Source organism: Trachypithecus francoisi, unplaced genomic scaffold, assembly GCF_009764315.1.
Source record: "Trachypithecus francoisi isolate TF-2019V2 unplaced genomic scaffold, Tfra_2.0 Lachesis_group8, whole genome shotgun sequence".
Taxonomy (NCBI): Eukaryota; Metazoa; Chordata; class Mammalia; order Primates; family Cercopithecidae; genus Trachypithecus; species Trachypithecus francoisi.
The window spans coordinates 37,894,501-37,920,381 of record NW_022681473.1 but is presented as its reverse complement, the minus strand read 5'-3'; the positions used below and the strand labels follow the sequence as shown (position 1 = coordinate 37,920,381).

Sequence of the window (25,881 nt, the reverse complement as noted above, 5' to 3'; positions counted from 1 at the left end):
GTAATATATCATTTTTCATCCTTTTAATTTGGCCTGCCCTGGATTGGTAAATTTCAAGTAAGTTTCTTGTACACACCATACAAGAAACATATACAAAATGGTCATACTTTTAAATACACTCTTGTATTATCTGTCTCTTGATAGACCATTCATAATTAAACTAATTATGGATAATTTAGTGCATAAGCCTGACATTTTTTTCTGTATCAATTTTTGTTTCTCTGCTTGTTTTTCTTTTTTTTTTTTTAATTATACTTTAAGTTCTAGGGTACATGTGCACAACATGCAGGTTTGTTACATATGTGTACATGTGCCATGCTGGTGTGCTGCACCCATTAACTCGTCATTTACATTAGGTATATCTCCTAATGCTATTCCTCCCCCTCCCGACTCCCCACAATAGGCCTCCGTGTGTGATGTTCCCCTTCCTGTGTCCAAGTGATCTCATTGTTCAATTCCCACCTATGAGTGAGAACATGCAGTGTTTGGTTTTTTTGTTCTTGCGATAGTTTGCTGAAATTGATGGTTTCCAGCTGCATCCATGTCCCTACAAAGGACACAAACTCATCCTTTTTTATGGCTGCATAGTATTCCATGGTGTATATGTGCCACATTTTCTTAATCCAGTCTGTCACTGATGGACATTTGGGTTGATTCCAAGTCTTTGCTATTGTGAATAGTGCCGCAATAAACATATGTGTGCATGTGTCTTTATAGCAGTATGATTTACAGTCCTTTGGGTATATACCCAGTAATGGGATGACTGGGTCAAATGGTATTTCTAGTTCTAGATCCTTGAGGGATCGCCACACTGTTTTCCACAATGGTTGAACTAGTTTACAGTCTCACCAACAGTATAAAAGTGTTCCAATTTCTCCACATCATCTCCAGCACCGGTTGTTTCCTGACTTTTTAATAATCGCCATTCTAACTGGTGTGAAATGGTATCTCACTGTGGTTTTGACTTGCATTTCTCTGATGGCAAGTGATGATGAGCATTTTTTCATGTGTCTGTTGGCTGTATAAATGTCTTCTTTTGAGAGGTGTCTGTTCATATCCTTTGCCCACTTTTTGATGGAGTTGTTTGTTTTTTTCTTGTAAATTTGTTTTGAGTTCTTTGTAGGTTCTGGATATTAGCGCTTTGTCAGACGAGAAGATTGCAAAAATTTTCTCCCATTCTGTAGGTTGCTTGTTCACTTAGATGGTAGCTTCTTTTGCTGTGCAGAAGCTCTTTAGTTTAATTAGATTCCATTTGTCAATTTTGGCTTTTGTTGCCGTTGCTTTTGGTGCTTTAGACATGAAGTCCTTGCCCATGCCTATGTCCTGAATGGTATTACCTAAGTTTTTTTCTAGGGTTTTTCTGGTTTTAGGTCTAACATTTAAGTCTCTAATCCATCTTGAGTTAATTTTCATATCAGGAGTAAGAAAAGGACCCAGTTTCAGCTTTCTACTTATGGCTAGTCTGATGGGCTTCCCTTTGTGGGTAACCAGACCTTTCTCTCTGGCTGCCCTTAACATTTTTTCCTTCATTTCAACTTTGGTGAATCTGACAATTATGTGTCTTGGAATTGCTCTTCTCGAGGAGTATCTTTGCAGTATTCTCTGTATTCCCTGAATTTGAATGTTGGCCTACCTTGCTAGGTTGGGGAAGTTCTCCTGGATGATATCCTGCAGAGTGTTTTCCAACTTGGTTCCATTCTCCCCATCACTTTCAGGCACACCAATCAGATGTAGATTTGGTCTTTTCACATAATCCAATATTTCTTGGAGGCTTTGTTCATTTCTTTTTACTCTTTTTTCCCTAAACTTCTCTTCTCACTTCATTTCATTTATTTCATCTTCAGTCACTGATACTCTTTCTTCCAGTTGATCAAGTCAGTTACTGAAGCTTGTGCATTTGTCATGTAGTTCTCGTGTCATGGTTTTCATCTCTATCAGTTCATTTATGGACTTCTCTGCATTGGTTATTCTAGTTATCCATTCTTCCATTCTTTTTTCAAGGTTTTTAGTTTCTTTGCACTGGGTACATAGTTCCTCCTTTAGCTCTGAGAAGTTTGATCGACTGAAGTCTTCTTCTCTCAAAGGTCATTCTCCATCCAGCTTTGTTCCATTGCTGGTGATGAGCTACATTCCTTTGGAGGGGGAGATGCTCTCGACTTTTTGAATTTCCAACTTTTCTTCACTGCTTTTTCCCCATCTTTGTCATTTTATCTGCCTTTGGTCTTTGATGATGGTTATATACTAATGGGGTTTTGGTATGGGTGTCCTTTCTATTTATTAGTTTTCCTTCTAACAGTCATGACCCTCAGCTGCAGGTCTGTTGGAGTTTGCTTGAGGTCCACTCCAGACCCTGTTTGCCCAGGTATCAGCAGCAGAGGCTGCAGAAGATAGAATATTGCTGAACAGCAAGTGTTGCTGTCTGGTTCTTGCTCTGGAAGCTTCATCTCAGAGGAGTACCCAGCTGTGTGAGGTGTGAGGTGTCAGTCTGCACCTAGTCAGGGATGTTTCCCACTGAGGTTACTCAGGGGTCAGGGACCCACTTGAGCAGGCAGTCTGTCTGTTCTCAGATCTCAACCTCTGTGCTGGGAGCACCACTGCTGTCTTCAAAGCCGTCAGCCAGGGGACATTTACATCTGCAGAGGTTTCTGCTGCTTTTTGTTTAGCTATGCCCTGTCCCCAGAGGTGGAGTCTACAGAGGCAGGCAGGCCTCCTTGAGCTGAGGTGGGCTCCACCCAGTTCGAGCTTCCTGGTGGCTTTGTTTACCTACTTAAGCCTCCGCAAAGGTGGGCACCCATCCTCCAGCCTTGCTGCCACCTTGCAGTTAGATCTCAGACTGCTGTGCTAGCAATGAGGGAGGCTCCATGGGAGTGGGACCCTCTGGGCCAGCTGTGGATATAATCTCTGGTGTGCCGTTTGCTAAGACCCTTGGATTAAGTGCAGTATTAGGGTGGGAGTTACCCGATTTTCCAGGTATAGTGTGTCAGTTTCCCTTGGCTAGGAAAGGGAATTCCCTCCCCCATTGCGCTTCCCAGGTGAGGCAGTGCCTGGCACTGCTTCAGCTCTCACTGGTTGGGCTGCACCCACTGACCAGCACAGACTGTCCGACACTCCCCAGTGAGATGAACCCGGTACCTCAGTTGAAAATGCAGAAATCACCCATCTTCTGTGTCACTCACACTGGGAGCTGGAGGCTGGAGCTGTTTCTATTCCTAAATTTCTTCTTTTAGGTTTTAGAACCAAACTTCCAAATGTGCCCATCCGTGGAATAGCTGTGGGCTATCCCTGTAGGGGAAAAAAAAAAAAAAAAGATTTTAAGAATTTGTTGATGTTTACATTCATACATAGTATTGATTTGCCTAATTTCTGGCTTAGCAAATTAAATAAAAATGTTTAAGTTCTACTCTATCCAATAAATCCTTTCATTTTTCTTTCTTTTTTCTTAAAATTTGATATTTTTCTCAATCAGTAACTTTGTTATTAATCAATAAGAAAGTAGGGTACTGAAATTAAGAGTGTTTTTGGCCCTAACCCTTGCTAAGTCTGTGATTTTGAGCAACTTACTTAACCTTTCTGTGCTTCGATATCCTTATCTGCACAACAGACATAGTAATAGTATATACTTAACTTCTCCATCAGTGCAATATTGGGTGAAGGATAGTGTTGCACAATGCTTATCAACTCATTATTTTTTCAAAACATTTCCTTGAAAGTGGTTGTAAATAACTATAAACAGCAACTCTGAGAGTTTTCTTTTTTGTTTTAAAATAGGTTTATTTCTTTTTTTAAATTTTATTTCAATAGCTTTTGGAGAGTAAGTGGTTTTTTATTACGTAAATGAATAGCATAGTGGTGAAGTCTGAGGTTTTAGTTCACCTGTCACCCAAGTAATGTACGTTGTAACAAATATGTCATTTTTTATTTCTCACCTCTTCTCACGCTCCCACTTCTGAGTCTCCAAAGTCCGTTATACCACTCTGTTTGCCTTTGCACATACTTGATCTCCAGGCCAGGTGCAGTGGCTCATGTCTGTAATCCCAGGACTTGGGGAGGCCAAGGCGAGTGGATCACCTGAGGTCAGGAGTTTGAGCCTAACCAATATGGTGAAACCCCATCTCTACTAAAAATACAGAAATTAGCCAGGCATGGTGGCACGTGACTATAGTCCCAGGTACTCGGGAGACTGAGACAAGAGAATTGCTTGAACCCAGGAGGCAGAAGTTGCAGTGAGCCAAGATTGAGCCACTGCACTCCAGCCTGGATGACAGAGTGAAACTCCGTCTCAAAAATAAAATAAAATAAAAATTTTAAAAACATAGTTGAGCTCCCGCTTGTGAGGACATGCAATATTTGGTTTTCCATTTCTGAGTTACTTCATTTAGAATAAAGGCCTCCAGCTTCATTCAAGTTGCTGCAAAATACATTATTTTATTCATTTTATGGTTGAGTAGTATTCCATGGTGTGTATATACCACATTTTCTTTATCCACTCATTAGTCGATGGGCACTTAGATTGGTCCCATAACTTTGCAATTGCAAATTGTGCTGTAATAAGCATACATTTTCAGGTGTCTTTTTTACATAATGACTTCTTTCCTTTTGGGTAGATACCCAGTAATGGGATTCCTGAATTGAAAAGTGGTTCTACTTTTAGTTCTTTAAGAAATCTCGGCCGGGCGCGGTGGCTCATGCCTGTAATCCTAGCACTTTGGGAGGCCGAGGCGGGCGGATCACAAGGTCAGGAGATCGAGACCACAGTGAAACCCTGTCTCTACTAAAAATACAAAAAATTAGCTGGGCGCGGTGGTGGGCGCCTGTAGTCCCAGCTACTCAGGAGGCTGAGGCAGGAGAATGGCGTGAACCCGAGAGGCGGAGCTTGCAGTGAGCTGAGATCCGGCCACTGCACTCCAGGACAGAGCGAGACTCTGTCTCAAAAAAAAAAAAAGAAATCTCCACACTGTTTTCTGTAAAGGTTGTCCTAATTTACATTCCTACCCACAGTGAATGCTTCCCTTTTCACCACATCCATGCCAACATCTGTTGTTTATTTATTTTTTAAAAATAGCCATTCTGGTGAGGGTAAAATGGTATCTCACTGTGGTTTTAATTTCCATTTCCCTGATGACTAGTGATGCTGAGCATTTTTTCATGTTTGTTCGGTCGTTTGTATATCTTCTTTTGAGAAATGTCCATTCATGTCATCTGCCAATGGGGTTGTTTTTTCTTGCTGATTTGTTTGAGCTCCTTGTAGATTTTGGATATTAGTCCTTTGGGATGCATAGCTTGCAAATGTTTTCTCTCATTCTGTGGGTTGTTTAACTCTGGTAATTATTTGTTTTTCTATACAGAGCTTTTTAGTTTAATTAGACCCCATTTATTTGTGTATTTTTGTTTGTTACATTTGCTTTTGGGGTGTTAGTCATAAATTCTTTGCATAGGCCAATGTCCAGAAGAGTTTTTCCTAGGTTATCCTCTAGAATTTGTATTATTTCAGATCTTCAATTTAAGTCTTTTTTTTTTTTTTTTTTTTTTTTTTTTTTTTTTTTGTGAGACGGAGTCTTGCTCTGCCGCCCAGGCTGGAGTGCAGTGGCCGGATCTCAGCTCACTGCAAGCTCCGCCTCCCGGGTTCACGCCATTCTCCTGCCTCAGCCTCCGAGTAGCTGGGACTACAGGCGCCCGCCACCTCGCCCGGCTAGTTTTTTGTGTTCTTTTAGTAGAGACGAGGTTTCACCGTGTTAGCCAGGATGGTCTCGATCTCCTGACCTCGTGATCCGCCCGTCTTGGCCTCCCAAAGTGCTGGGATTACAGGCTTGAGCCACCGCGCCCGGCCCCAATTTAAGTCTTTAATCCACCTTGAGTTAATTTTTTTTATAAGGTATGAGATAGGGACCCAGTTTCATTCTTCTATATGTTGCTATTCAGTTTTTCCAGCATCATTTATTAAATAAGGTGTCTTTTCTCCAATTTATAGTTTTATATGTTTTGTCAAAGATCCATTGGCTACAGATATTTAGCTTTATTTCTGGGTTCTCTATTCTGTTCCATTGTTCTATGTGTTTAATTTTGTACAGTACCATGCTGTTTTGGTAACTATAGCATTATAGTATAATTTGAAATCAGGTCAGATGATGCATTCAGATTTGTTCTTTTTGTTTAGGATTGCTTTGGCTATTTGGGCTCTTTTTTTTTTTTTTTGGTTCCATATGAATTTTGGGTTTTTTTTTTTTTACTAATTCTGGGAAGAATAGTGTTGATATTTTGATAGGCATTGCCTTGAATCTGTAGATTTCTTTGGGCAATGTGGTCATTCTTAAAATACTGAGTCTTCTAATTCATGAGCATGGGATGAGTTTCCATTTGTTTGTGTCATCTATGGTTTCTTTTGGCAGTGTTTTGTGGTTCTCCTTATAGAGATCTTTCATCTCCCTAGTTAAAAATATTCCTAGATTTTGTTTTGCAGTTATTGTAAAAAGGACTGAGTTCATGGTTTGATTCTCGGTTTGGTTATTGTTGGTGTATAGTTGTGCTACTGATTTGTGTACATTAATTTTGTAACCTGAGACTTCACTGAATTTGCTTATGAAATCTACAAGTCTTTTGGAGGAATTTTCAGAGTTTTCTAGGTGTACAATTACATCATCAGTGAACAGTAATAATTTGACTTCCTCTTTTCCAAGTTGGTTGCCCTTTATTTTCTTTCTCTTGTCTAATTACTCAAGCTAGGACATTCATTCTAGAAAATGGATGCCCATTTTCTGGTGAAAGTGGGCATCCTTGTCTTGTTCCAGTTCTCAGGAACTGGAACTTTTAACTTTAACCTTTTAACTTTTAACTTATACTTTTAACTTTTCTCCATTCAGTATGATGTTGGCTGATGGTTTGTTATATATGGCCTTTATTCACCTCCTGGCATTTTGAGGTATGTTCCTTCAATGCCTAGTTTGTTATTGGGGGTTACCTAAAGAGATGCTGAATTTTATCAAATGCTTTTTCTGCATCTATTGAACTAATTATATGGCTTTCGTTTTTAATTCTGTTTATGTGATCTATAGTAGTCAACATCTGTATCACAGAGATTTTCATAACTTGTGTCAATATTATCATTCATTTCAAAGAATTTTTTAATTTCCATCTTGATTTCATTGTTAACCCCAAAATCATTCAGGAGAAGATTGTTTAATTTCCATGTGTTTGTATTGTTTTCAGGGTTCCTTTTGGAGTTAATTTCCAGTTTTATTGCACTGTGTTCTGAGAAGGTACTTGACATAATTTTGATTTTCTTAAATGTATTGAGACATGTTTTGTGACCTATCATATCTTGGAAAATATTCCATGTGTTAATAAGAATGTGTGTTTTGCAGTTATTGGGTAGAATGTTCTGTAAATATCAGGTCCATTTGTTATAGAGTGTAGTTTAAGTCCATTGCTGCTTTATTGACTTTCTGTCTCAGTGATCTGTCTAGTGCTGTCAGTGGGGTATTGAAGTCCCCACTGACAGCAACACACTATTGAAGTCCCCAATAGCAACACACTATTATTGTGTTGCTGTCTGTCTTACTTCTTAGGTCTAATGGTAATTGTTTTATAAATTTGGGAGCTCCAGAGTTAGGGACATATATATTTAGGATTGTAATATCCTCTTGTTGGATTGATTCTTTCATCATTGTATAATGACCTTCTTTCTTTTTTGTTTTTAATATTGTTGCTTTAAAGTCTGTTTAATCTGATATAAAAATAGCTACTTCTGCTCACTTTTGATTTCTATTTGCATGGAGTATCTTTTCCCACTCCTTTGTCTTGAATTTATATGAATCCTTATGTACTAGGTGAGTCTCTTGAAGACAGAAGATATTTGGTTTGTGGGTTTTTTTTTTTTTTCCATTCTGCCAATCTGTATCTTAAGTGGAGCATTTAGGCTGTTTACATTTAATGTTCATGTTGAGATGTGAGATACTTTCTCAGTCATCATGTTGATTGTTACCTACTTTATTTTCTTCATTGTATTATTGTTTTATAGGCCTGTGCATTTTATACTTTCAAGAAGTTCTCTTCTGGTGCATATCAACCTTTTGTTTCAAGATTTAGAACTCCTAGCATTCCTTGTAGGGTTTGTCTAGTAGTAACAAATTGCCTCAGCATTTACTTATCTGAAAATGACTTTATTTCTCCTTCATTTATGGAACTTAGTTTTGCAGGATACAAAATACTTGCCTGACAATTATTCTCTTTAAAGAGGCTAAAGAGGCTGGGTGCGGTGGCTCACGCCTGCATTTCCAACACTTTAGGAGGCCAAGGCGGGCGGATCACGAGGTCAGGAGATAGAGACCATCCTGGCTAATACAGTAAAGCCCCATCTCTACTAATATATATATATATATATGTATATTAGCCAGACATGGTGAAAAATTAGCCAGACATGGTGGTGGGTGCCTATAGTCCCAGATACTAGGGAGGCTGAGACAGGAGAATGGCGTGAACCTGGGAGTCAGAGCTTGCAGTGAGCTGAGATTGTGCCCCTGCACTCTAGCCTGGGCAACAGAGCGAGACTCCACCTCCAAAAATAAAATGGCTAAAGATAGGATCCCAATCCCTTTGGGCTTGTAAGGCAACATAGTTTGGCTCTGTGTCCCCACCAAAACCTCATGTCAAATTGTAATCCACACATGTGAGAGGAGAAGGCTGGTGGGAGGTGATTGAATCATGGTGCTGATTTCCCCCTTGCTGTTCTCATGATACTGAATGAGTTCTGATGAGATCTGATGGTTTAAAAGTGTGTGGCACTTCCTCCATTGCTCTTTGTCTCCTGACACCATGTGAGAAAGATACTTGCTTTCCCTTCACCTTCCACCATATTGTAACTTTCCTGAGGCCTCCCAGTCATGTTTCCTATAAGCCTATGGAAATGTGAATCAATTAAACCTCTTTCCTTCATAAATCACCCAATCTCGGATAGTTCTTTATAGCAGTGTAAGAATGGACAAATACAGAAAATTGGTACTGGGAGTGGGGCACTGTTATAAAGATACCTAAAAGTGTGGAAGCAATTTTGGAAATTAGCAGAGGTTGGAGCAGTTTGGAGAGCTCAGAAGAAGACAGGAAGATGTGGGAAAGTTTGGAACTTCCTAGAGGCTTGTTGAATGTTTCTAACCAAAATGCTGATAGTGATATGGACAATGAAGTCCAGGCTGAGATAGTCTCAGATGGAGATGAGAAATATTTTGGGAACTGGAATAAAGGTCACTCTTTAGCAAGAAGAAAGATGGCCTTTTGCCCCTGCCCTAGAGATCTGTGGAACTTTGAAATTGAGAAAGGTGATTTAGGGTATTTGGCAGAAGAAAGTTCTAAGCAGCAAAGCATTCAAGTTGTGACCTGGCTGTTTATAAAAGTCTATACTCATATGTGCTACAGCTATTCAAATCAGACAGGCATCTCTTCATGTACAGGAATGAAATTCCAAGTAGAGTTGAATACTTGATATTCCAAAGAGAGACGAACTGTGACACTACCCCTCAGGCAAGCCTGAGCCCAGAGGGCATTCCTCCTGTGGCGATTCAGTCACCCTGAAGTGTTCCAGAAAGGCTGCCTATAGGTGGACTCATGCTGAATTCCTGTGAGAGAAGCCCTAGCTGTGTCTTCAGTGATTGACAAGAGAGAAGAGAATTCGTCTTCTCCAAGACCCTTTGTGAGCAAAAGGGCTGCCTCACAGTTGGGGCAGAGCTTCAGACTTTCCCCACTGAGCCCAGCACTGTATCTGTGCCTCTGCTGAAAGAAACTTCCCACCAGCAGAAAGTTCTGGGATTCAAGGCCTGCCATCCAGATTCATTTATCTCTCAAGGTGTTCTCTTAATATGGTACATTCGCTGTCTGCCTAGGAATAGGAGTTGCTGAGAACCAGACTACTGTGAGTGCTGCTGCTCCTCTAGGTCTAGCCACCTAGTGGGGCTGCCACACTCCAGGCTGGTGCTGGGAAATGTCTGCAAGGGAACCAGTGATGTGATCTGTCCTCAAGTCTCCCAGTTCTGATGGAGATGGCAGGGGAGTGACGTAAACTCTGTAAAGTTCCTTGGTTATAAATAACTTTAGTATGTTGGCTTTCTCAAATGCTGGCAGAAAAAGTAATGAACTGGTCACACGGGCAAACTCAAGACCTCCTGGTTAGTCATGGTGCTGCAAGCAATGGTGATAACTGAGGTAACACACACATTTTCTTCTTCCTGAGTACTGTGTTATTCTACCTGCAGATGTTGTAATGGACTGTGTCAGTTGGCCTCCAGCCAGGAGGTGGCACTTGCAAAAGAGCAAAAGCTGTGTTAGTAGCAGTGGGATTTGTGCTTGCTTTGTTACCTAGGGGAGGTATTCTGTATTCTCAGACAATGAGTGGGGCCATAAAGCTCCCAAAAGTTTCTGTCCATTGTGTTAAGTTATCAGGGTGGGTAGAGGGGCAAAGCCAGGTAGCAGCTGGGTCAGACAGGGCCACACTCTGACTCTCCACATGCAGGACAAGCAGCAGTTTTTGTGAAATTGGAGGGCAGTTCTCTTGCCACTGGGGTAATGTTCCAGAGAGAAGCACAGCTATCTCTGTTGCACAGAAGAGTTTGTGCAGGAAGTGGGGAACAGCAGGTGGCAATAAACCCCACCCAGCTCCCATTCACTTGGCAAGGCAGGGCTCACACTTGCCGTGCTCTCCACTAGCAGCAGCTAGCTAAGTCCTAAGCAGTCTACGCTCAGAACTCCCCCAGAAGATGCTACCATGGCTTTCGGACCTCACCCTTCCAGTCCACCCACAAAGCCAGAACACCCAGCTCCTGCACCTGTGGCAGCAGCACATTTCCCACCCACCCTTAAGTTCTGGCCAATGGTGTTTGTCCGCACTTGAGATTATATCCTGAATTTCAGTTGAGAGCCTCTCTCAACCTGTGACTGCCACCTGCATTCGCTGACAGACTTCTGTAAGACCAAAAATGGCTTCCCTCCATCCATGCTGGAGACTGAGAATGCACAGAAGTCTTCCCGCTGCTGCTCCTACTTTTATGTTCCCTACCACTCCCTAAATCAGCTCCAGTGTTGGGTAGGATTAAGGCCTTCCCCCATGGGCTGTGTTGCCAGGTTCCCCAGTGGGAGGGTGTATCCTGGAGGCAGTTTATGTGCCCTCGCACTCTGGGGACTTACAGTTTTCCACCTGGCTTACAGTGAAGACTACAGCCTGCCACTTATTTCAAAGGGCCTGTGGTTTCTTTCAGTTTTCCTGTTAAGTTCCTGTGTTGCTTCTTGGAAAAAAAGTTCACAGTGTGAATCTCTACACACTATTTTGTCTTTCCAAAAGGGAGAGGCATACTAACAATGTCTCCAATCCACCATAAAACAAACGAACAAACAAAAAACAGTTTTCTTGACCCTCTTGAGCAGAATACTTGTTTTTGAAAAATGTAGAATATTATTATTAAAATTGCTTTTTCATCTCCCATTGGCTTTCGATTATATTGCATATTTGCTGGTTGCACAGAGATAATTGATATTTAAGTTAGGCTTATGGAGGGAAAGATTATATAGATTGTCTCTCTTGCCAACAGCTTAGGTGGAGCCTTTTATCATCCCATGTCTGTATTACTGACATAACATGGCCTCTCTGTTCATACCCAGCTTGCACAATTCTAAGGGCAATCCCCCTGAGACTCACAATCGTCTCTCCTCCCCCTTGCTCATGTGTTTCATTGCCTAAAGAATAAAAGTCTTCACTAGGGCTTTGCAATCATCCCACAATCTGGTACCCCCTCCACAAGCATGTGGACTCCCTTTTTTGTCCAAGTTCTGCTTGCCTCCTGCATGACTTTCTGACTGGTCAAGCTTTACCTACCCATTCTACAAGGTTTACTCACATCCTAATGAAGACCTTCATCAATTATTCCACCCTACATTTATATTGATCCCTAAACCAAGCCACAGATATCAATAGGAAAGAAAGTAAGCCCAGGAAACAGCCATCATTTCATTGGTAACATTCAAACAGAAAGGCTTTCATATACAAATGGAAACATACACATTTTTCTTTTCTTTTTTTTAATTGTACTTTAAGTTCTGGGGTACATGTGCAGAACATGTAGGTTTGCTGCATAGGTATACATGTGCCATGGTGGTTTGCTGCACCCATCAACCATCACCTACATTAGGTATTTCTCCTAATGCTATCCCTCCATTAGTCCCCCACCATGGAATACTATGCAGTCATAAAAAAAGGAAGAGTTCATGTCCTTTGCAGGGACATGAATGAAGCTGGAAACCATAATTCTCAGGAAACTATCACAAGAATAGAAAATCAAAGACTGCATATTCTCAATCATAAGTGGGAGTTGAACAAGGAGAACACATGGACATGAGGAGGGGAACATCACACACACATTTTTCAAAAAGAATTTTATTAGAATTTGCTAGAAGAGAAGATGAAAGAGTCCACTATATCAAGAAAGCTCTTGACTCATGAAATAACATGGTGTTAACAGAAGGAGCACACACTTTGGAGTCAGAAGAGCTGGTTTTGACTTATTTCTGTGAACTTGACTTAGTTTTATAAATGGCCTGAGCCTCACTTTTTCCATATTTAAAAGAGGTGATGCCTATTAGCTTTGGGAGATGAAGAATAAGTGGTAAACTGTAAGTACTTAGCACAGTGTCTGGCACACAGTGGATGCTCAAAACCTGTTAGATCCTTCCTGTCTCCCCTTTTCCTTCCAGTTAAAGCACCATAAACGTAAGAGCAGAGGCACATTAAAGAACATTTGGGAAAAAGACAGGAGAGAAGAAGAGTGCCTTATAATATCTAATGTTTGAGCTCCCCTTACATGAAGAACAATCATGTTCTATTCCTGATTAAACACATGAGAGTATCTCAAAGGTGGACAATTGCCATTTAGTCACACATTGGTTTGATTCCTAGCAAAAGTTTACCTACCTGGTAGATAGTTTCATTTAAATAGAACTAAAGAAGGCAGTGAAAGGACTGGTCAATTATGAACCTAATTCCAGTCAAGAATATAGAAATGTTTGGTGAAGCTGGAATGACCAGCACACTTAGAAAAAAGTGATCCTGTGTTATCTATTACTTAGTCAAGAATAGCTACAGATGAAAACACCAGCAATCATCAGCTACATTATATGTCACATATAATGTAGATACTTGAAAAACAAAAATTCCAAACCAAAAATTAGTACAATCTTATCACCATAGAAGAGCAGATCTTAATAGGGAATATCAAAGAAAAATATCTAAAGAAAACAGTGTGCCCATATAATGAGGAACCACAGTCTTTAAGCTCGAACTTCAGTAAGGTGTAATAGGAGTTTCTAGACCAGAATAAATTGACCAATCGAGATACATGATGGGAAACCATAGAGGGGATTAATGAAGTTATTTACTTGGAACAATAAGAAAAACATTGAGGAAAACCAAAGGAAAAAATGAACCCGCTGCTGGGAGCAGATGATCTAAGATTAATTCTGCTCCACGTACAGCATTTTCCATCTCAGCTGATGATGGCAACTCCATCTCTCCAGTAGCAGGCTTATCCTTGACTACTGTTTATCTCTCATGATACCCATCCAACTTATTAGAAAGTTCTATTACTCTGTCATCAAAATAATTCAGAATCCAACCATATCTTGCTGCTTCCACTGTTAACCTTCTGTCCACACTACCAACATCATATGCCCTTCTTCTTCCTCCTATAGCTTATTTCCTATTCCCATCCTGCTCTTTTTAAAAAATGTTTTAAAATCATTTTCCATGTGAGAGTCACTGAGCTCAGCACTTAATATTTATTGCCCTGCTTAATCTTAGCAATAACTCCCAGGCAGCATTATTATTGTAACCATTTTATACACAAGAAAAATTGGGCTGATAGAAATAAATAACTAGTTTGTAATCAAAGAGAGATGGAGTGAAAGAGCCAAGGTTTGATTTAAGAGCATCTGCACTATTAAATACCTTCTATTTTCTTCCTCTTCTATGTGCTCACAGCAATTTGTATGGATCCTCTGTCTGTCACTACAATTACTACACCGAATGGTCATTATCTATAATATTTGACTCTCTGTCACAATAGACAGTTGAAATCTAGAGAAATAACTAATATTAGTAACATATATCATTACTGAGCACTTTCCATGGATTGTGCATTTATTCATTCATCACACTTAATGAGTCTCTGCTATGTACCAGGCACTATTCTAGGTACTGGGGACTCAGTGGTGAACAAAATAAGAGCAAAATCCTGTCCCTTAGCAGTTCACATTTTGGTAGAGAAATAGACAAATAAATGTACAAATATACCTATAATATATCAAGTAATGATAAAGACACAGACTCAGGCAGGTTGATGGGTGTGGTGATAGCAGTGGATGGAAATTCTCTTGTGAGTCCTTCTGTCTTTTCATTGAAGTAAGAATCAAAGTCACCAGATGAGCATAAATATGAGGAGGAAGTGTGGAAGGTTTGAGGATAGAAAACATAAGAAACAGTCAGATAGGACCGTGTAAGGTATAGTTAACTAGAGATTACAATCAAATCAGTCATCCTCGTGTGTTTTCTTCTAGCCACATTCAGCTGCTTTGGTTCAAGTGAAGATTTAACCAGACAGTAGGCACACCATGTTAAATTCTTGATAGATATTATCTCATTCAAATTTTACAGCTCTGTAGGTTGTTCTCATCCTGTACTTTCCAGATAAGGAAACTGAACTTAGAGAATTTCTCATTTTCCAAATGTCATGCAGATGGGAAGTGTTGAAATTAGGATTTGAACCCAGATTCTTCACCTTCAAACCTTGAGCTGTAAAATTTGACAAATGACCATATCAGATGTAGTCTTTTTCTCATCTCTGTATGTGCTTGGTAAGTTATTTTTCAATGAACTAGCTTCAGAAATAAAGTGCATTAATCGAGGAGACAAATACTTGGCCAACAGGCAATTCTTACGTGTTCTGGTGGACTGAAAATTTAATATGAGTCATCAGAGTTGGGACTGCCAAAAAACACTAATTAGATAAGGGCTGCATTAGTAAAAAATGTAGGAATGAGCCCACCCTGCAGGCATAGACCAGACTATACCTGCAGTGTTATGTCCGATTCAAGATGCCAGTGCTGTCATGGGGCATCAGCAAATTTAAACATGTCATCTGAAGAAAAGCAGAAAGGTTAGTAGAGTGCGTGGTACCCAGAAAGCATGAAGAAATACTGGGGAGGAAAGAGACCACTTAACCTTACAAAGAAATACTTAATGCAGTAGTTGTCTTTATGCACATCTTCAAGACTGCCTGTGTTAGGCTGTTCTTGCACTGCTCTAAAGAAATACCTGAGATTGGGTAACTTATTTTAAAAAGAGGTTTAACTGTCTCAAGGTTCTGTAGGCTTTACAGGAAGCATGACGCTGGCATCTGCTCGGCTTCAAGGGAGGCCTCAGGAAGCTTACAATCATGGCAGAAGGTGAAGAGGGAACAGATACATCACATGTACAAGCAGGAGCAAGAGAAAGAGAGAGGTGACACCGACTTTTTTAATTATTATTATTATACTTTATGTTCTGAGGTACATGTGCAGAACGTGTCATTTTGTTTCATAGGTATGCACGTGGCATGGTGGTTTGCTGCACCCATCAACCTTTCACTTACATTAGGCATTTCTCCTAATGTTATCCCTCCTCTAGCTCCCTACCTCCTGACAGACCCCGGTGTATGATGTTCCCCTCCCTGTGTCCATGTGTTCTCATTGCTCAACTCTCACTTATGAATGAGAACATGCAGTGTTTGGTTTTCTGTTCTTGTGATAGTTTGCTGAGAATGATGGTTTTCAGCTGCATCCATGTCCCTGCAAAGGACATGAACTCATCCTTTTTTATGGCTGCATAGTATTCTATAGTGTATATGTGCCACATTTTCTTTATCCAGTCTATTATTGATGGACATTTGGGTTGGCACCAAGTCTTTGCTATTGTGAATAGTGTCACAATAAACATACATGTGCATGTGTCTTTATAGTAGAATGATTTATAATCCTTTGGGTATGTACCCAGTAATGGGATTGCTGGGTCAAATGTTATTTCTGGTTCTAGATTCTTGAGAAATCACCACACTGTCTTCCACAATGGTTGAACTAATTTACACTCCCACCAACAGTGTAAAAGTGTTCCTGTTTCTCCACATCCTCTCTAGCATCTGTTGTTTCCTGACTTTTTAATGATCACCATTCTAACTTGCATGAGATAGTATTTCATTGTGGTTTGGATTTGCATTTCTCTAATGACCAGTGGTGATGAGCATTTTTTCATATGTCTGTTGGATGCATAAATGTCTTCTGAGAAGTGTCTGTTCATATCCTTTGCCCACTTTTTGATGGGGTTGTTTGTTTTTTTCTTGTAAATTTGTTTAAGTTATTTGTAGATCCTGGATATTAGCCCTTTGTCAGATTGATAGATTGCAAAAATTTTCTTCCATTCTGTAGGTTGTCTGTTCACTCTGATGATAGTTTCTTTCGCTGGGTGCCTCAGACTTTTAAATGGCCAGATTTCTCAAGAACTCACTCACTATTGTGAGGACAGCACCAAGTAGATGGTGCTAAATCATTCATGAGAAATTCACCCCCATGATCCAATCACCTCCCAGCAGGCCGTACGTCCAATACTGAGGATTACAATTCAACATGAGATTTGGGTAGGGGCAAATATCCAAACTATATCACTATTCTGCAATTCTGGAGCACAGAATTAGAGTTCAAAAGGTCTATTGTGCCTCAGCAGAAGAAAGAAGCTGTGACAATTGGAGCTGTTTGAAACCCACTGTCCCACAGGGAGGTGTGTGGCATGTCATTGAAAGGGATGAAGAGGGCCTTCTGTGACCTTTTTGTAGATGTCATAGAGGAGAGTCACAAAGACAGAGAATAAAACTGAATTATCTGTCTTCCCTGCCAACTCTAAGGAAGTCTGGGATAATAATCCTTCCTTCTGACATCCTTTGGTGCATGTTTTCCTTCACCATACAACTCTTTTCCCATTGTCTTCAGTCAAATTGTGTGGGAATCCCAAATCTAACTCATTGTCTGATGCTGGACAAATTTTCTGAGCTCCTTGTGCCTGTCTCCTCATCAATAAAATAAGAACAGTGATAGAGCATCTCTTACCGGATTGTTGTGAGATTTATATAAATTAATCCATATGAAGTCCTTAGAAGGGTGCTTGAAAATATAAGTACTCAATAAATGTTAGGGTCCATTGTTTTTTAAATTATTTATCATACACTGCCATTTACGGTTTCTTTATTATTTTATGTGTAATTCTTGTTTTCTTCAGCTAGATGGTCATTCTGGTCATAGGCCTGAGCATACAGAATATGTCAGTATTGGTGTTTTTTCATTATTTTGTGTTATTTTTGCTTTCTCCAGCTAGATGGTCTTTCTGGTTATAGGACTGAGCATACAGAATATGTCAGGTTACTAATAGTCCAACATGAAAATGTGTGTCTCTCCTTTCAAGCAGGTTAGACATGTTTAGAAGTCCCATTTGTACATTCTCAGCAATACTTTCAGAGTTTTATGGGGTTACCACCTAAATATTTTATGAATTTCTTCATCTTTTAAAATATAAAAGTGCACTCAGACTCAATCTCATTTTTCAGGGGTTGCTTTAGCCATCATTAGGAAATAAGCAAAGATTTGTTTTGGATACGGACCATAACAGTTTTCTGAAAACCTTCAGTGTTGGACTATACAAGTTAAGGAGGAAGGAAAGGAGCATTATTGGTGAAAACATAGATAAGTGACATGATCCTCATAGGTCTTGAGGAACTTACAATCTAGCGGAAGAGACTGAGTCTTGCCTACCCAGCCCTTTCCTGCTTTTCTACCTCATCTGGTACACGCCCTCTTGCCCCAGTTGTAGCCTTGATGACTGAGTTTTTCAAGCAAGATGATTCCCATCATCCCACTGTCCCTCCTACCCGACAGTCTTTCCCCTGCCCTTTGCGTGACTGTCTTCTCTCACCCTTCAGGATTTGGCATAAATAGTTTCTCTTTAGCTTGGTGTTTCTTAATCACCATGTCTAAATAAATTCCCTATTCCAATCCCAACATTCATTTATTATTGTTATACACCCCTTTTGTTACCCTCATAGCACTTGCCAAAATTTTTATTTTTTTGTATTAATATTTATGTGTTTGCTTCCTTGTTTTTGCACCCTTTATCCCCAACAAGAGAAGTGATCATATCTATCTTTATTCACAAATGTGATCTCTTTTCCATAGCAAGGATTTCAACAGATGTGTTGTGTGAATGAAAGATTTCAACATAACATCCTGAGCACTGGGACTGACATGCTGGGGGCCAGAGAAGTCAGGCATCCAGAGCACCATTAGCAGTTGCAGGAGATTACCAGAAGGGCATTGCAGAGGCTGCCAGTGCCCTGCCATAGCCCCTTAGCACTTGTCACATACATGCCAGCACATGTTGCAAGACTGCCAATCTTCTCTGCCTGAGAAAGCACGCTTGGCCAGCACACAGGAAAGGCCAAAAAGACCCAGGAGTGGATGCCCAGAGGAGCAGCTCTCAACCAAAGAGGGGTAGGCACGGGTATCCTGAGCACCTGAGTGTCCTTTCCCCAAGTGTGAAACCTCTAAGGTATACCCTACAGTGTCCCTATGAAGTCTAGTGGTGCTGAGCCTGTTGCCAAATCAGTAACCTGTTCATTACAACACGTTCCAGAGGTTTTCTTTCCTGTCTTAATTTCCCATCTTCTATGAGTGTTTCCAGATAGACTTCCTCAATAAATTTCTTGCATTTAAATCTTCATCACAGGATCAGCTTCTGGAAAATCTCAACATAAGAGAAGTGATCAGAATCTTGAAAGACATGTAGAATTCACTAGACAAGAAGTTAAAAAAAAAAAATCTGAAGAGGGCAGGATCCCCATAGTGCAGGAGAAGAAAATCAAAGCTCTATTTTCCACTCAGCTACCTTTCCTCTAGGAGGGATCAGACTTTGTTTTTGTCAGGGTCCCTAGAAGGTATTTACAGGAAAAGACAGTAAGAGATTGGCTGATCTCCTGCATATTCGATAAGCTATTTCAGAGCCAACAGCTCAGTTCAGTGCAGGTGGACAGAAGGTCCTGAACTCTTGAAATAACACATTGCAACCTGGCATGCTGTGTTCACGGATCTTTAACTAAAGAGCTTCTTTGTGTCTTTTCCTTTTTTGAAATACAGCTCAGGATCCAGGAATGTGATGCTTAACCCCAAAAAGGAAACCTTGTACAAATGGTTCCTTGAAAACCAGCATGTAGCCTGTTCATAAATTTTATGATGTGTGAAGCACATGTTCAAGGAAGTATTTATTAGTAAGACCATAAGTTAAATTAGGAAGGGTAGTTCATACCTTAAATATTCCATCACTTTCCGTACTGTTTATGTACCCCGACCCAGTGTGAAACTTAAATTTGTTTTTAATGTATTCTCCTGACAAATGATTTACTCTAGTCAAATGTATTTTCTTTTGGTTCCCTGGATAGTTAAGTTTTACAGTTGGGGGAAGATAAGAAAATGCTTTTAAATTACTCTTTCAACACACGCAAAGTTAAAATTTCTGTGCTGATATCATAAAATAATTTTCCTGCTGGATTTAATAAAATGTAGTGTGATTTCAGGTATATTAGTACAGGCATACCTTGTTTTATTGCACTTCACTTTACTGAGCTTCACAAATATGCGATTTTTACAAATTGAAGGCCTGTAGCAACACTCAAGCAAATCTGTTGGCGCTGTTTTTCCAACAGCATGTGCTCGCTTTTTGCCTCTGTGTCACATTTTGGCAATTACCTTAGTATCTTAAACTGTTGAATTACTTTCATATCTGTTATGGTGATCTGTGATCAGTGATCTTTGAGCTTACTACTGTAATTTTTCTGGGGTACAAAAACCAGCACTCATATATGACAGATAATAAATGTATGTGTTGTGACTACTTTACTGTCCAACCTTTCCTCCCTCTCTCTCTCTCTCTCTCTCTCTCTCTCTCTCTCTCTCTCTTCTCTCTTTGGGCCTCCCTGTTCCCTGAGAGACAGCAATATTTAAGTAAGGCAAATTAATAACAGTACAATTACTTCTAAGTGTTTTAGTGAAAGGAAGAGTTGCATGTCTCTCACTTTAAATCAAAAGCTAGAAATTATTACGTTTAGTGAGAAAGGCATGTCGAAAGTTGAGGGAGGTCAAAAGCTAGGCCTCTTGCACCAGACCATCAGCCAAGTTGTGAAGAATGCGAAGGAAAAATTACAGAAGGAAATTGAAAGTGCTACTCCAGTAAACACACAAATGATAAGAAAGCAAAACAGCCTTACTCCTGATGTGGAGGAAGTTTGAGGGGTCTGAACAGAAGATCAAACCAGCCACATTTCCTTAAGCCAAAACCTAATTAAGAGCAAGGCCCTAACTCTGTTTAATTCTGTGAAGGCTGAGAGAGGTAAAGAATCTATAGAAGAAAAGTCTGGCACTAGCAGAGGATGGTTCATGAGGTTTAAGGAAAGAAGTTTTCTCTATAACATAAAAGTGCAAGGTAAAGTGACAAGCATAATGGAGAAGCTGCAGCAAGTGATCTGGAAGATCTAGCTAAGATCATTGGTGGAGGTGGCTACACTAGGTAGCAGATTTTCCATGTAGACAAAATGCCTAATATTGGAAAAGATGCCATCTAGGATTTTCATAGCTAAAGAAGAAAGGTCAATGCCTAGCTTCAACACTCCAAAACACAGACTGATTATTTTGTTAGGGACTAATACAGCTATTGACTTTAAGTTGAAATCAGTGATCATTTACTATTCTGAAAATTCTAGGGCCATTAAGAATTATGCTGAATCTGTTCTGCCTGTGGTCTATCAGTGGAAAAACAAAACCTGGATGACCATACATCTATTTACAGCATGGCTTGCTGAATATTTGTTCAACATCTGTTGAGACCTACTGCTCAGAAAGAAAATATACTTTTCAAAATACTACTTTTCACTGACAATGTAGTCATTCAAGAGCTCTTATGAAGATGTCCAAGGAGATTAGCGCTGTTTTTATGCCTGCTAACACAGCATTCATTCTGCAGCCCAGGGAGCTGGGCTTCTTATCATTTAAGAAGCACACATATTTTGTGTCTTTTCCTTTTTTGAAATACAGCTCAGGATCCAGAATGCGATGCTTAATCTTGAAAAAGAAACCTTGTACAAATGGTTTATCATTTTTCTTATCATTTAAGAAACACACATTTTATAAGGTTATGGCTGCCATAGATAGTGTTTCCTCTGATGACTGTGGGCAAAATAAATTGGAAACCTTTTGGAAAGGATTCACCATTCTAGATGCTATTATTAACATTTTTCATTCATGGGAGGAGGTAAAAAATATCAACATCAACAGGAGTTTGGAAGAAGTTGATTTCAGCTCCCATGGATGACTTGGAGGAGTTCAAAACTTCAGCAGAGGAAGTAACTGTAGATGTGGTGGAAATAGCAAGAGAACTAGAATTAGAAGTAGAGCCTGAAGATGTAACTAAATTGCTACAATCTCATAATAAAACTTGAATGAATGAGGAGTTGATTGTTATGAATGGGCAAAGAAAGTGATTTCTTGAGATGGAATCTACTCCACTCCTGATGAAGATGATGTGGACATTGTTGAAATGAAAACAAAGGATTTAGAATACTACTCAAATACTGTGGATAAAGTGGTGGCAGAGTTTGAGAAGATTTACCCAAATTTTGAAAGAAGTTCTACTGTGGAAAAATGCTATCAAACAGCATCACATACTACAAAGAAATACTTTGTGAAAGAAAGAATTAATCAATGGAGCAGACTTCACTGTTGTCTTATTTTAAGAAACTGCCACAGCCACCCCAACCCTCACCAACATCCACTCTGATCAGTCAGCAACCATCAACATTGAGGCAAAACCCTCCACCAGCAAAAAGGTTATGACTCGCGGAAGACTAAGATGATCATTAGCAATTTTTAGCAATAAAATATTTTTTAATTAAGGTATACATATTTTTCAGATGTAGTGCTATTTCATACTTACAGACTACAGTATAATGTAAACATAACTTTTGTATGCATTGGGAAACCAAAAAGTCTACATGACTCACTTTATTTAGCTATTTGCTTTGTTGTGGCAGTCTGGAACCCAACCCACAGTAACTCCAAGGGTACGTCTGTATCCCTGAAAATTAGAGCATTTCACATTCAGGCCACTATGATGAATTTGCAAACTGGTTAGTCACAGCAGCGTCTCTGAAAGTCACATTTAGCATAACCAAATTTAGGAGAGGCTCACATTGGGACACAGGTTCTAATGGGCTATGGCCCTTAGTCTCTGATTTCAGCAAAACTCCTAACTAGAGCACTCCAAAATGAGAGCTATGGTTGAACAAGTATAAACTTTGAAGAACTAAAAAACCATTGTACCACACTGTGATGGTGAACTCCTGTAAAATCAGAATTATTTATACTACAGGCTATGCTGCCTATTGTATTGATAGCTGTGCATTATCCTGGAGTCTCTTTGTGTGAATATGGTTAACTTTACACATTTAAAGGATAACATATTTTTTAAAAGAATATAAATCTTTCTGTATTTTTAAAACAAAGAATATTATGTGAGAGTGTGTGTGGGTGCTATTTTACAATGGAAAAAAAAAAGCTCATGTAGAAACAAAAATTCATTGAAACATGCTATGGAAGTATGTAGTGTGTGCCCTAACCAGATGCTTCTTGAATCAACAAAGTAGTCAAAATATAAACTCAACGTTTAAAGAAAATTCATCTTGTGAAAATGATTTTTCAATCACTGTGTATTATATTTCCCTGCCACATGGTCACACTGAAATTCTCTGGAAAGTAATAGTGACCTTAAGTAAAACCAAAAAGGCATGGATCACTGAAATATAGTGATGTATACTAAAGAAGAGAAGCTAGCTGATTTTTCAGTGTGCAAAGCCTTGGTTCATGTCACCAAAGGTGAATAGCAATGTTGTTTCAATGTTGTGCAACGAAACCTGCTCATAGTGTTTTTCCTGCCTTTAAAATTCTGAATAGGAGCCAAGGTTTGTCTTTAAACACCCATGCTTGAACAAGTTCAGACAAAATGTTCCTAATTGCAGCTTGCTCTGCTTTCATTTTTATCTAGTAGATTTCCTTTATGAGGGACAGACTAAGCTATGAACATTCAGATATAGGACATAAAAATACCTATGATTATAGTATTTCAAGGCATCAAATGTTTATTTTATATGCAGTTGTTAAAATTACAGATTTTTGAATCAGTCACCTGGATTTGACTAAGTAGTCCTGTAAATCATTAGCTGCATGACTTAGAACTCCGTTCCCTTCTCTATAACACAGCAACACTGCAAGCATCTATTACATATATTTGCTGTGGAAATTAAAAGAAATAAGGTACAGAAGCATCTAGCACTCTTAGAAAGTATTCAGCAAATATTAGCTATTATTATTGATACTATGGATCGTCTATATGCCATGTACTGTACCAAACTCCTTTCATAATATCATTACATGGTCACAAAAGATCTGCAGAGTAAGTATAACTGTCTCTATTTTATAAAAAACTGAATCACAGAGAAGAAACCAAGAAATGACAGCATCTGGTAAGTGGCTAGACAATGATTCAAAAAACCCAAGCCTCTTGCCTCCATGCTCTTTTCTTCATGAATGACTTATCTAATACAGTACCAGTCACATATGGCTATTTACTTAAATTAATTAAAATTAAATAAAGTAAAAAGTTTAGTGCCTCTGTTTCACCAGCCAGATGTCAAATCTCAATGTGTTTCTAGTAGCTATGATATTGGACAGCACAGATATGGAATATTTCCATTATTGCAGAAAGCCCTATTGGACAGTACTATAGTCTGTACCACTATCATCTCTGTAGGCTGGTTTACTCTCAATAGGAAACAATACATTTTTCTTAAAATCTTAATAAATGCTCATCAATAAGTTACTTAAACAGCTGCAGTAAAGGCAACACATTTACTATAGATAATCATATAGACCATACCTAATTCCATGCAACAGTCTACAGAGGAATAGAAAATATATTTTTGGACCAATTACCACAGTGCCAGAAAACTAGAATTTTCATCTGCAATTTAGGCAAATGTTTTGTTCAGCGATAAGAACAAATGGTGATGGGAAATCCAAAAACCAATACGAAATGCCAAGTGAGTCTTTAACATCCCATCCACTTCTAATACTCCATGAGCCCCTGATTTCTAACAAGCTTAAAGCTGTTTTCAATAAATCTTTTAATGTTCTGGACATGGTCCACTTAGGTGTGAGCTTTGGAAAGAGGAAATGGTGATTTGTTATTTATGCCCTTAACACTGATGTTTTGGCCAGTAAATTTTTCTTCTCACTAAAACCCAAATGACCTTTCTAGTTAGGCAGTCAGTAGGTAATTTGTATAACATTTATCATCCTCTTCCTGCAAATCTTTTTAATTGGTATCAGATGTTACAATCAGAGGACTATAAACACAATGAGCAAATGGGAGTGGCAAAGCAAACAATCACATAATCCAATATTCAAAACAAAGCCACATCTAGTGCCTCTCTGAGAAGAGGCTCTTACCATATGAAATCAATCCCGTTTTCTTTTGGAAATAGTTGAAATCTGAGGGACTGCCCTGGGGAACTTCATGAACGTGAAAGGGTAGCTGGGCATCAAGAAAGAGCATTAGACAAGGGATCAGAAAATTTGATATCTATTGGGAGAACCCACCCCCCAATATTTCAACATAGATTCTTTCTATTTTTCATAAGTGTCAGCTGGCTGAGAAATAAAGAGAGACAGTACAAAGAGAAGAATATTACAGCTGGGCCTCCAGGAGTGACATCACATATCAGTAGGACTGTGATGCCCACCTGAGTCTCAGACCAGCAAGTTTTTATTATGGGTTTCAAAAGGGGAGGGGGTGTAAGAACAGGGAGTAGGTACAAAGATCACATGCTTCAAAAGGTGAAAAGCAGAACTACTAGTAAGGGTCTAACAAAGATCACATGCTTCTGAGGGAACAGGACAAAAGGCAAAAGCAGAACTCCTGGTAAGGGTTTAACAAAGATCATAAGTCAAAGGGCAAAAGCAGAACTACTGATAAGGGTCTATGTTCAGCGGTGCATGTATTGTCTTGACAAACATCTTGAACAACAGGAAACAGAGTTCGAGAGCAGAGAACCAGTCTGACCACAAATTTACCAGGGTGGAGTTTTTCCCCACCCTAGTAAGCCTGAGGATACTGCAGGAGACCAGGGCGTGTCTCAGTCCTTATCTCAACTGCATAAGACAGACATTCCCAGAGCGGCCATTTGTAGACCTCCCCCCAGGAATGCATTCCTTTCCCAGGGTATTAATATTAATATTCCTTGCTAGCTAAAGAATTTAGCGATATCTTCCCTACTTGCATGTCCATTTATAGGCTCTCTGCAAGAAGAAAAATATGGCTCTTTTTGCCTGATCCCACTGGCAGTCAGACCTTATGGTTGTCTTCCCTTGTTCCCTAAAATTTGCTGTTATTCTGTTCTTTTTCAAGGTGCCCTGATTTCATATTGTTCAAACACACATGTTTTACAATCAGTTTGTACAGTTAACACAATTATCACAGTGGTCCTGAGGTGATGTATATCCTCAGCTTATAAAGATAACAGGATTAAGAGATTAAAGTAAAGACAGGCATAAGAAATTATAAAAGTATTATTTGGAAACCGATAAATGTCCATGAAATCTTCACAACTTATGTTCCTCTGCCGTGGCTCCAGCCGGTCCCTCCGTTTGTGGTCCGTGACTTCCCACAACAGATAC

At 39.4% G+C, this 25,881-nt stretch overlaps 1 protein-coding gene across 3 annotated transcripts in view; it reads left to right on the top strand.

Annotated features, from left to right (window-relative positions):
• Positions 1-25,881, top strand: part of BBOX1 (gamma-butyrobetaine hydroxylase 1) — a 102,117-nt gene that overhangs the window by 36,661 nt on the left and 39,575 nt on the right. The gene's annotated exons all lie outside the window — the stretch shown is intronic.